We start from the raw sequence: 13373 nt of genomic DNA on the forward strand, positions 1-13373 counted from the left end.
CTAACTGAAGAATCACGCTGCCTTTCATTTGAACCGCATTAGAGATCAGCCGTAGTCTCATATGAGTTAAAAACGCCTCTCTAAGCTACATAAAAGGTTTGGACTGATTGAACAACTAACGGAAGGGGACAAGTTTGCTCTTCCACTTAAAGAGCCTGCTTTGAGATGAAGTCTGCAGATAATGTACCAGAAAAAACCAGGAAACCTTCAGGCAATGGATTGACTCTTGGACTGACTGTGCTCTGTGCTGCCATTGGAGGAACCTTTCAGTACGGCTACAACATCTCCATCATCAACGCTCCTACCAGCTACATCCAAAAGTTTATTAATGACACCTACATAGAGCGCTGGGGTACAGGCTTGGATATCCCAGAGGTGACCCTGGTGTGGACCCTGATAGTATCAGCCTTTTCTCTTGGTGGCCTCCTTGGGGCCCTGCTGGCAGGCCCTATGTCAGTTCGCTTTGGGAGGAAAAAGTCGCTGCTTTTGAACAATTCCTTCATGTTTGCTGCTGCTGTGCTGGTGCTAACATGCCGGGTGGCAAAATCATTTGAGATGATCATCATTGCTCGCTTTCTGGTGGGGATGAACTCAGGTGTCAGCATGAATGTCCAGCCTATGTATTTTGGAGAGAGTGCCCCCAAACACCTCAGAGGTGCTGTGGCGTTTTCTTCTGCCGTCTTTACTGCATTTGGGATCTTTTTGGGTCAGGTTGTGGGACTTACTGAGCTTTTGGGTAGTGAGCCTCTTTGGCCCTACTTACTGGCTAGTAATGTTTTGCCAGCACTGGTCCAGCTCCTTACCCTTCCCTGGTTCCCCGAAAGCCCCAGGTACCTACTCATTGACAGGGGAGACAGGGAAGCATGTCTCCAGGCTCTTGGAAGACTCCGCGGCGGGGAGGCTCCCGTTTTGGAGATGGAGGAGTTGCTTCAGGAGCAGCAAATGTCCGCAGCCATAAATTCTGGAGCTACATCTTCTGCTAAGACGCCCTGGGCCCTGTTTAAGGATCGTAATTTACGATCACAACTCAAAACAGTCATGGCCGCCAGCAGCGCCATGATGCTCTGTGGAAACGACTCCATCTACTTCTATGCTTCCTACATCTTTCAGGAAGCAGGGATCCCACCAGAGAAAATTCAGTACGTCACCATTGGGACGGGGGCATCTGAGCTAACAGCTTCCATTCTGAGTAACCTCCTGATTGAACGCGTGGGTCGCCGGTACCTTCTCATCGGGGGTTACAGTCTCATGTCTTGTTGGTCTATAGTTTTTACCGTAGCTCTTTCACTCCAGAGCCGCAAAGTGACAGGGATGGCATACCTCAGCATGGTGTGCGTTTTCGCTTACATCCTCAGCTTTGGCCTGGGCCCAGCCGGAGTGACAGGGATCTTACCAGCTGAGATCTTTGATCAGACGGCTCGTCCAGCGGCCTACATGATCGCCGGCTCTCTAATGTGGATTAGCCTGCTCCTAATGGGAATGCTGTTACCTTTCATCGTCAATGGCCTGGGAAACCTCTGCTTTCTGCCTTTCCTCTGTGTTTGTTTGGTATCTGCTGTGTTTCTGGGGCTCACCTTGCCAGAGACAAAGGGCAAGACGCTGGCTCAGATTACAGCAGTGTTTGATAAGAAGAACCAAGGGAAAATGAATGAAGTTCCAGACCTAATGACAGAGCACGAGCCCCTGAATGATCTCTACCAGTTGGGTAAAATCTGCTCATTTACTTCCTCAACGCATGATCCTGACCTTGACTATAAAGCTGCTGAATGAAATTTGACCTGTGGGATTATAAAAAGCCGTGCCTTTTGAGCTTATCTTCAGGTTTTAATTGACTTCTGTGCAGATTAAATCCTGTGTGTTATTTATGAGATGTGATCCCCTTAATAGTGACTGTTCAAATCTGTTCTTAATTTACAATTTGGTCTAGGCCTTTAATCCTACCCAACACACATTTTGTATTTATTTATTGCAAACCTATATAAAGCTTCTAAAATGTCTTTTAGATCGCCATTGAGAGTGATGGTGCTGAACCCTTTTGTAGGGTCCCCTATGCCAAAGAAATTGTCCTCACTCATATTTATGCAGAAATCTCTCAAGCTCCTGCCAAAAACTGGCATGTGTTTGCAGTAGTTTGGGCAATCATTTGAACAGCATGTGCTGTAGGGATTACCTTCTCTAGTTCAACACTTGTGAGCTGCTAGATAACAGTTCATGTTTATTGTGCAATCTGATGCTGTTTTGTTTTTTATCTATCCAGCTCAGTGAACCATGCATGTGTGTTTTCCTATTTGATGACCTTTCTGGGAACGCAGACTGTGTGTAATTCTTTTTTTTTTTTTTTTTCTCTCATTTATGTTTATGCAGCAACTGGACTGCATCTGGAATTTAACTATATTAGTTAGTCCCCTCCAGACTTCTGTGTGCACCAGGGCTTCAACTACATGAGTGTAGCTCTGCAGAATGGCCAGTAGATGTAGCCATTGTGTCTGCCACAGTTTGTGCAGTGATAAACAAGGCAGCGCGTCATGAAAATGAATCACACAGTCAAGGTTAACACTTTTAAATTCACCAGCTTTTAAACTCAATGCAGCCCTTCCGAGCCTTCTGCGAGCCATCTGTCGCAGCGTCTGTATGTTCTGTAATCACCCTGCGTTGCTTGATCGTGTGCTGGAATGAATCCTAAATGCAGACGTCAGGTCTGTTCTTGCACTGTTGTAACGTGTAGCATGTGCTGCGCACTTACTGAATGACACTGTCGCACTTTTCTCTGCCTAAAAATATTATTACTATTTATTTAAATCAAAATACAACTGTGTGTACAACAAAATAAAGGAAAAAAAGTGGTTACCCGCATTCTCGTCATGTTTGTGATTTGGTTAGTGAGATTTATTCTGCTTGCTTTTTAAATTATGTTTAATCACCCAACTTTGGCTCCCTTCACTCCTGCGCACTTTAATTCAAGTACTTCTGCCCACTCTTATTAAAGTGGATGGCATAACACTGTTTATTTATGGAAACAAGAGCTGGGTGAGAACATCTCACTCTCCAGTGGGGTAAGGTGTGCATTTTCATTTGTCTTTATTACACCATCCAGCTGAGAGAAAAGTCAATTTCTATTTAAGTGCATCCAGTGTCAAGTAGGATTTGTGAGTGCAAGGAAGAATGTTTTTATAACCCCGACAGCTAATGGGTATTTCTTCTCTCTGTGGCGCTCAGTTCAGCCTACAGGATCAGTTTGCCTTTTCCAGTGAAGCAAACTACACAGCTAAAAGTGACTTTGTGTTAAAGAGGTAGAGAGTTCAGATATAAAAGCAAAACATAAGAGTTTTTCTGCCAGCAAACCCAGCCAGCACTGAGAGATTAGTCCTTAAAGAAGGACTGGACAAATACAGAAGCGCTCTCCACCGCACTCATCAGAAGCAGTTCATCTGTGAACACGCTGCTGTGCTTTGGGAGATGGCTAATGATTTCAGGCCTCAGGCTAGAAGAACCTCAGCGGCTTCACATACTATAGAGTTCATTGCTAAGGCACTCATAATACTTACCAGGAGACAGAATGACTGACATTTACTGCATCTGCCATTTTTCCAGTTATGATTTCGCTGAGTTTCTGGTGAAGGGTCGATCCAAAAGATGTTACATTTTGTTGCAGTTAGGTGCAAAAATGAGTAGCATTATGTTGAAGATAAAGGCAGGAAATGGTTTGCTTACATTTACATACTGGAAATGAGTTTTTGTTTTTAAAATAATAGATTTAAACAGAATGGCTGGATCGGTTTGAGCTGATAAGAAGGCAACAGTAACTCAAACCACTTATTTCAAATAAGATATGCATACGAGCATCTCACACAGCATGTCAAGCTTTTAAGCAGATGGGCTACAGCAGCAGAAGACCACATCGGGTGCTGTAGCCCATCTGTGAGCTAACAGAATAAAAGGTGAGGCTACATTCACACTGGCTCACCAAGACAGACCCTGTGTGAGGTCCTGGCCAGGTTTCTCTTGGAAATGAGAGTTAAATCACAATGAAATAAATAAAGGTTAATAAATAAATAAATAAAAACTTGACAAAAGAGGACTGGAAATGTGTCTGTTGGAAGTGTGCACTGATGAGTCCTGATTTGTGCTCTAACATAGGTACAGGTAGGGTCAGAATTTGGCATAAACAACATGAAAGCATAGACCCATCCTGTCTTGCATCAGCAGTTCAGGCTGGCTGTGTTGGTGTAATGAAGAATTTAGTCAGTCCTGAAAGTAAAAGTTGCTAACCCCGTACTACAGTGGCAGCTGACTGTATAAAATAAGACGTTGTTATTGTCACTACATACGGTGATAGATTGAAATTTCAGTACATACACCAGTCCTAAACAACACAACATAAAGAAAACAGACCAAGGCAGGGTGTGATAAGATGCTGTGAGTGCAAGTCCAAAGTCAAGTGCTGCACTGACTGACACAATATTGCACACATAATGGTGTTAAGCTGTAAAGAACACTGAGTGTTTATCAAGGGTCTGGATCTGTTTCTGTACGTTTTAATTGACCTATACCGCTTCCTTGAGGGCAAAAGGTCGAAAAGATGATGACTGGGGTAAGAAATAGATATTATGATGTTCTCTGGAGAGGAAGCAGATGTCAGCAATGTCCTCGAGTGAAGGAAGAGGGCAGCCGATGATCCTTTGCGCTGACTTTATGACCCTCTGTAGGGCTTTTTTCAGGCTACTGAACAGCCTGAATACCACACTGAGAGACAGTGAAAAAAATGCACTGTCACACAGTGGTGGAAAATAATCGCCAACTTCACACATGGGTTTTTCTTTTTTTAGGAGTCACAGATGTTTCTGTGACTTTTGTATCGTAGCAGTGGTGTGAATGGACCGGGACGGATTATCAGATACGTGGCAACCCAGGAATTTAAAGCTGTGGACTATTTCCACACAGTCTCTATTATTGAAAATGGGAGAGTGGTCAGGTCTGCACTTCCTGCAGTCCAGGATTGCTTCTTTTGTTTTCTTTGTCTTTAATGCGAGGTTGTTTGCAGGGCATCAGTGGGCCACTTTTGGGACCTTGTCGAGGTATGTACTGCCTAAGATGAGGCCAAACACTGTGTCATCTACCATCTTTATTATGGAACTGGAAGTGTGGGAGGACATACGTATGCACGTCATGTGTGTAATGTGAGCAAGCAATGGGCTCAGCACATAGCCCTGTGGGACGCCACTGCTGAGTGAGAAGGTGGAGGAGAGGTTAAGGCCAACCCTGACATCCTGAGGACAATTCGTAAGGAAATTACTGTTTAGTATATCTGGGATGATCGTACTGAAAGCAGAGCTGTAATCATTGAAACGCCTCTGTGGACCTTTTTTACAAATTTGTCAGGGTCAAAGGTAAGAGGGAGGCTACCTTTTAACAAGGCTGAATATTATTTTCTCAAGGCACTTGGTAACAATGGGAGTGAGAGCAACATCTCTGAAATCTGAAAGTTTCAGCAGCAGGCTTCTTCAGGACTGGGACAATAATTGAAGACAAATATCATTATACATAGTTCACCTGTAAAAGACTGCAGGTGCTAAACTGCCTTGCCTGCAGTCTAGACCTATCACGCAGTGAAAACATGACAAAGGATGTCCTGAACTGCTAAAACACATAAACTCATTTACAAAGTAATCCAAGCAGTTTGTCACATCAGCTCACAAAGTGTTGATGAAAGACAGAGGTAAACATGACTCTGTTCTTGGCAACAAATTTAAAATGAGCCTACACATCTCAACATTTTCTACATTTAATACATTCTTTACTGAAAAGCTTTACTGACTTGGAAAACCTCTCAACTTTAGAAAACAGCTTGTAAGCAGTAAGACATTAGCCAAGTCCATTTTTTAAGTGGATGAATGGTTTTTCCATAATCTCGACATGTCACACACGACAGGCAGCTTGATCTGAAGTTTATAAATGGACCAGGAACAGAATGAACATGACTTTCATGTATTCAGAGTACACCTGTCTTTGCTTTGATCTCTACCCAGTGGCGTCTTTGGTTTGAGCGGGTTTAGTGAAGCGCTTCACAAATGTGAACAACAATGAGGGCTAGAGTGTCTTTCAGCTCGCTCCATTTGTTTGCATCTTCCTCCTCAACTGGAGAGTGCACGTTTCCTTTGGCAACCAGAAGTAGAGTGCTTAAACAGTGGGGGAGTTAAGAGCCTTACCTTTAAATGGACTTCCTGTTTGTTACTATGAAGACATTAGAAGATGTTGCCAGGCACCTGAGACAGTAGGAAATTGGGCAGTGATAAGATTTCTGAAACCAAAAAGCAATGCTACCCCCCACCTACAGAGTGTATCCACCTACACACGTGTACGATGGACAAGAATAATTCAAAGGAAAACAGCTGTGTAAGAGTTGTAGCCTCTGTGTGCGTACGTCGCAACAACACAGGCTCGTGATATTATTAGGAAGCAGACAGCGGCTAACGATGGGAACCACGTCATTATCCCTGTTGTCTTTCATGCCAGCTGGCTTCTACTTCCAGTGTGAGCAGATAGCACCAAGAGATTGTGTCATTATTACAGTTTGACCTTTCGTTTGGGAAAGGCGAACACAGAGGAAGCAGTGTTATTAAACACCCAATAAAGTGGTGTTAGACTGTCAGCCTTTTATCATAAAGCCTTTTTCCACCTTATATGTAATGGATATGCTTTAGTTTATTACATTTCGATTGTTTCTAAGGGCGTGTTACTAGTTTGATACTGGATAGACCAAGATCAAAAGGGTGAGATTTAGTCATTTGTAGCAATCAATCCACTGAGTTCTCAGCAGGCTCTGCAGTTGCCCATTATTTTGGTTTTATGATATGTTTTATGGCCCTTTTAGTTCCCTCTCAATGCATTATTTACCTTCACTTACAGATCATCAACAAAAAAAATCAACAACACTTTGGCTACGGACTATGCAATGTTGACATTTAAGTTAATAATTACAACTCCAAATGCATGCCAGTGTTGTTTTGAGTATGTATACCAGGCCTGTTTTCAAGGAACAGGTTGATCAAGTTCTTTCCTCACAGTCTAAAGAAAGCAAGTGAGCATAGTTTTAACTCATATTAAATACTTTACCCATCAAGATAACATGTTGGGCTAATTATGTTTGTGAAAAGATTAGCAGCCATGGCTTTGTGCTTCTGTTGGTCTGATTGCCTGTCGGGGTAATCATGGATAGACTTAAATCTTATGGAAAGCATGGGCATAGCTACCATGGGGTCATTACACTCAAAGCCTCAAGTTTGGGATTTTGGCTGCTGCCTAATAAAATGTGCAACATTTATTCACAATAATATTAACTGCTGTAAGAGCCATTTATTCCTGGGTGTTTGTTGTTGCACTAAGGGGAGGTTGACTCTTGAGTCACTGCATTTATATAGGAAGGGGTTCCTTTACTCAGATGCCCCACTGATGAAGCACACCAGTTTTTGGCAGTTTTCTTTAGCAGGTATGTCAGCAGTGACAAGTTGCAGCATATAAAGAGTATTACATGTTGTGACTGCTAAATAATAAAGAAGAAGCAGATGCAAAGAGGTTTGGACTTGTGACTGTACCAGCTTCCTATGAAGCTGTTACTTCTATGCTAGTTTGAAAAAGACTTTCAGAACTAAATTCACTTATAGAAAAAAATGTCTCAGTTTTACTAGAGTAAAAATAGGATGGCAACCTCCTTCTGACTAGTGAAAAACAAGTGGTTGACTGACTGCAAGTAGTAAACTGATTACCCAGAGGCAGAACATGCAACACTTTCAATCCCTGGGTGACCACTTTTGATCTCAAGGCGTTTACAGAGGGTGCCTGGTGCGAGGCAACCTGTCTCCAAACAGTTGCGGTCTGACTCAAGCTGACTGCAATCACTCTCACACAGACTGTTTAAAAACAACTGCCATCTAATTTATAAATGCACAAATTTTGCCAACATGTAGAAATCAGTCTGAGTAAGTCTGCGCTGATGAGCGCAGCTCGTCTGTGATGCATCTCTTTGCAATAGAAAACTCCACCTTACTGGTTGTATTCTGGTTATATTACTTATTCCTGTTTTGATGCATCAAAGTCACTTTGAAGATGACTACTGCAAGTGGTCACAGACCTGGTCCCCATCATCTGAGCAACATTTTCAGAGGCACACACTTGTCAGCCATTGGTTTCCCTAGTGTGACTGTAGCATTAGCATTAGCCACTGCTGTGGCTCTGACTGTTTCTCTAAGGTGGTGATATGACAGTCACAGTGTCTCAATCCCCTTAAGCCAGGGTTGTCCAACTCCAGGTCTCAAGGGCCAGTGTCCTGCAGGTTTTAGATAGCACCCTGGATCAACACACCTGAATCAAATGATTCATTCATTACCATGCCTCTGGAGAACTTCAAGACATGTTGAGGAGGTAATTTAGCCATTTAAATCAGCTGTGTTGGATCGAGGCCACATCTAAAACCGGCAGGACACCGGCCCTTGAGGCCTGGAGTTGGACACCCTTGCCTTAAGCATACACAGATGCACAGTACCTATTTCAGACAGGCAGTGCGAACATGTATGTCTAAAATGGCCATTGCAAGGGCAGCAAAGTGGTCCAGTGGTTAGCTGTCTTGCCTCACAGAGAAAATGTTGTGAGTTCTAATCATCTGGATGGGAGTTCTCTCCGGGTGCTCCGGTTTCCTCCCGCAGTCCAAAGACATGCAGTTAGTGGGGCTAGGTTAACTGGTGATTCTAAATTGCCCATAGGTTTGAATTTGAGTGTGAAAGGTTGTCTATCTTTCTGTGATAGACTAGCGACCCGTCCACCCCGCCTCTTGGCCTGTGGCAATAAAGGAAGGGGAAGAAAGTGAAATTTTATGTAGGACAACAACAGGCAAACCCATGTGCGGGCAGATTGTAAAATAGCAGACAGACCACACCAATGGTATAAAAATCACTGGCAGAAGGGAAAAGACCCAGAGGCAGCCAGCAGGCATGGAAAAGCCACAAACGGTGGCTGTGCTGATGGCTAAGAGCCTAAAGGCTGAGCATGCAGGAGCTGGAGACAGACACCACAGTCAGAGTAGATGAAACTGGAAAAAAGAGAAGCTAATCCAGGCAAGCAGGCAAAAACTGAGAAAGAAAACCCCTGGTCATAACATAGACTATGATCCAGCCAACACAGCAGGCTGAGCTGCTTACAGATTGGCTGCAGCTGCTTAAGCTCTACTTTGAATTCAACACACCTGTCTCAGCTCCTGCAAATAGCAAATTTAGCCACTGTCAGAGTGGCAGCAGGTCAAACTGACCAATAATTAATTAATTAAGCCGAATCACTGTTTGTCTGAACCAGACTGCTTCAGTGTCAAGCCAGCGGGGAAACTTTGGTGCTGCATGAAATGAAATGAACAGCGAGTCATGCAAAAATCATGTCAGTGTCCTCTGTTCATTTTATTGCCAAAGAAAGCGTTTTGATTTGTTATCACTGTACTGCTATTGTAGTATTTTTGTGCAAAATGTAGTGTGCATTTTAGGGAAAAATCTTTATTTAACCAGATCACTCATTCACCAATAGATGTATTGATCTCTGACAAGATGAAAGTAGAGGAACACAGAAGATAAAAGAAAATAATGATGGTGAATGACAACAAAATTATAAAAAGAAGCTTAAACGACACCTGTAGCTAAATGCCACAGTGAATAAAAGGCTAACCAATGCATATGCATGACTGATATACCCAGGGGAGGCCCAGCGATTATTAAATGATATAAATGATGCTCTTCAGCCTGAGAGAAGGCAGTTATAACAGGTGTCTAGCTCCTACATTATCCCCACCGCCTCTCGCAGGTCCCTCTGGATATCATGACAGGGTGATGGAGAGAAATCACATCATCTCTCTCCTTCATCATCCACCACTAGGAGGGAATGCATTTAGCAGCGAATGAGAGCCATTGCAAACATAATGAGGCACCTGGCGAGCACTCTAACAGCAGATTTTCATCCAATTTGGGCACAGCTGTCATTAGCTGAATATAATGGAGAGTCGGCCCATATGCTTAGAGTGCAAGAGGTGTTTGATAATGCTGCTTATATGTTTGCGTCAGTGCTTTGATATTTGTAAATGCATACAGGTCATATTTTGCATTTATACATGCTTATCATATGATTAATGTTTCAGTGGAGAAAAGCTGTCAGTTGTTGCTTTTGATTATTAAAAGCGCTTTTAGTGCTCAATTAGAGTATAATATGTACTGGTACATTAAAAAAACACATTGTGTGTTTGTATATATATGTGTTCCTAACGAGATGACCAACGGTGTTCTGGGCGATCTCTTCCTAAATCTGGATCAGTGCATCACTGAGCTCCTGGACAGTCTGAGGTGCATGTCAGATGAACTGAGGTATCCCAGAGATGTTCTATTGGATTTAGTTAGGCCCTCCAATAGCTGCCTGCATACTCTCACCACATGAAGCTGGGCGTTGTTGTGTGCCAGGAGGAACCCAGGACCCATCTCACCAGACATATTTTCCAACAGTAGATCCAAGGATTTTATTTCAATACCTAATGGAGCTCAGGATGCCGTTGCCTAAGCCTGTCCCTCCACGACCCCCTAGACCATCACTGACCCACCACCAAACTGGTCATGCTGAACGATGCTACAGGCTTCTCCAGACCCTTTCATGTCATGCTCAGGGTGAAAATCTCATCTGTAAAAAGCACAGGGCGCAGCGTTAACTGCATTAAAAGGGTTCCAAAAACAGCAACAGGACAAATACAATTTAAAGGTCCTTTTCAGTGGCTTAGATGTTTTAGTTATGAAACAATTCACCCCATGTACAGCTGTAACAAAGACGTACAAAGTGTATGATGGATATTTTTATCATGGCAATATGTGGGGACTAACTCACTGTTGGAGACAGCCTCAAGTGGTCATTTGAGGAAACAGTTTTTAGTACTACTGTACTGACATAATATTCCAACTTTGCTGCTTGTGCTGTTAACATGATGTTTATCCACGGGCGCTGGTCTCATGGCTTCCACATGTATGATGATTGTCACATTGTTACACCAATTAAGGCCTCTGTTCTTAAATAAAAACAATTGAAACATTCCAAAACACTAACGAGCCAATCACGCCACTGCTAATATTTTTATGAGACAGACACTGTTCTTACTCACAAGCCGTTGAGACCGTGTCCTCAAAGCATCGATGTGTGTATCCTCAAATTTACCTTGACTCACAATATTTCTGACTGAAGTATCATGAATCTAATCATAAAGCAGCACTGATGAGACTCTGGTAAATGCATCATCTACTCTTATCTGCTCTTGTGTAAGCAGAACTACTTACAGCTTCTCTACCAAGGCCAGCAATAATTTTACACTACATCATTTTGTCAGGCTACAGGTTCTGTTTACACCCCAGTTACTGCAGATGTGCTACCTGAGATAGCCTTCCCCAAACACATTAGCTACCCCTTTCCTAAAAAGCTTTTTCTCCTGAAACATAATGAAGTGCATAATAAATACCTCGTTTACAGGACACTCTACAATGAATCCGCTGTAAACATTAAAACATCAGCGAGAGACACTTTTCAACCAGCTCGTGGCGTTAACATTAACATAATTATCTAGAGTACTGTTAATTGAGCTGGAAAATCAGTGGGTGACAGCTAGAAATAGAAGCCTGCTTTTGCGCCATCACACTGAAATCCAAGACCCAGTGTTTTGCTGATTTTGAGCGATGGGGTGGATGGAAGGTTGGAAAACTTGACAGTCTTTTGACAGAGGAAGGTTTGTCTTTTTTTAAGTAAATTCTTTGTTCTTCTCTTCTGGCATAATTGAACACCTGACAATTAATCTCTAGTGAGTCACTAGTGTTAGAACAACCTTGCTACAGACTTACAGCTTTGATAAATAAGGCCACTATTTTGGGGTTTTACTCATTAGTTATGTACAAAACCCTGGATGTCTGAATATCTGAGCTCGAGTGATTTTTGCACTGCAGCTGCGCGGTACTGGCTGATTATTTTCCTTAGGAAGAAAGCTGGAGGGAAGACCCACAATGCAACCTGGGGAACTGCACCACAGGAAATATTAATCTAATGATCCTTAATTATATTGCCAGTTGTTAGTAAAAACTCATTCATGACAAGGCAGAGATGTGACAGATTCATTTCAATAGTTTCACAAATCAATCAATAAAAAACAAACTCAGCAGGATTGTGGATATATTACTTTATTTTAATATATAATATATATTTCTAAAAAACTATCAAAAAACAACAACAATATCAACAGTAAAATTGTTGAAATAGCAGGACAACCAAGCTAACAAATTAATACAGCTAGCTTGGAGTAACTTGGGGACACGATCTACACTGAGGAGTGCCCAGGAGTGCTACCCACTGCTCACTAAATATTTCTCACTGCAAAACAAAATGGTTTTCTTTGAGTCTGTAGTTCCCACATGCGTTACATATGACCTCTCTTCATGTATGCCTTGTTCCAGCAGCACTTCTCATCAATATATGGGTTTAGAGCTCTGGGTAGCTCCCCAGCTGGGTCTAGACTGGGTCTAGAGAGTATTTTAAATTCAGGGAATTTAAAATAGAAAGTAGCTCGTCCACAGAAGGACTGGTAGCTCCCCTTTCGATAAGGGTTCAGATCGCGCGAACAGGTGTGAAATGTGTGTGTTTAGTTAGTTTGTTTGTTTGCTTGTTTTAATCAATTTTAAATCATGCTTTTTATTTGTTTTTGTTTCTAATGTCTCTGTAAAGCACTTTGAATCACCTTGTTGTTGAATTGTGCTATACAAATAAATTTGCCTTGCCTTGCCTCAATCCTCAACATCTGACACACAGCTTGTTAATCTAAACAACATCTAACTTTAGCTATCTCCTGTTCCAAAGACGTTGGTGTTACCAATACACTATTCAGCTGCCCTACTCACACACCCCAAATGATTTCCAGGTTACCCACTGCCTCCCAGGTGGGGTCACACAGAGAAAGACAAGGCGTTGTTCCGGAATAAGTCGGAAGTCAGAAATTTTGAGGTTCCAGTTGGAAATGTTTTGTGTAACATCCCCTCAACTTGGATTTTTCACATGGAAAATTGGAGCAGACCAACATATCTCGAGCTAGCAATCCAAGATGGCGCCACTGAATGGAAACAGTATTAGCAGTACTGTCACTGTTATTATAGCACTACAGAGTCCCTCTCTATGTGGGTAGAGCAAAGAGAGTTATGACATTGCAAAGTAGTACTATGGAGAAACAACCTTTTCCCACTGAGCAAACAGGTGTCTGCTGTGTAGGGGCTACAACCACCCACGCAGCACGTATAGGCTACATTGGCAATATGTCACCTCACTGTGCTGGA

The 13373-nt window shown here is 42.5% G+C and overlaps 1 pseudogene across 1 annotated transcript; it reads left to right on the forward strand.

Annotated features, from left to right (window-relative positions):
• The first annotated feature begins 32 nt into the window (after window positions 1-32).
• LOC113027661 (solute carrier family 2, facilitated glucose transporter member 11 pseudogene) lies at window positions 33-1915 on the forward strand (annotated as a pseudogene). The gene has a single exon (XR_013911028.1). The product of XR_013911028.1 is annotated as a solute carrier family 2, facilitated glucose transporter member 11 pseudogene (transcript).
• Window positions 1916-13373: the final 11458 nt, after the last annotated feature.

The sequence above is a fragment of the Astatotilapia calliptera genome, chromosome 8 (assembly GCF_964374335.1).
Source record: "Astatotilapia calliptera chromosome 8, fAstCal68.1, whole genome shotgun sequence".
Classification (NCBI taxonomy): domain Eukaryota; kingdom Metazoa; phylum Chordata; class Actinopteri; order Cichliformes; family Cichlidae; genus Astatotilapia; species Astatotilapia calliptera.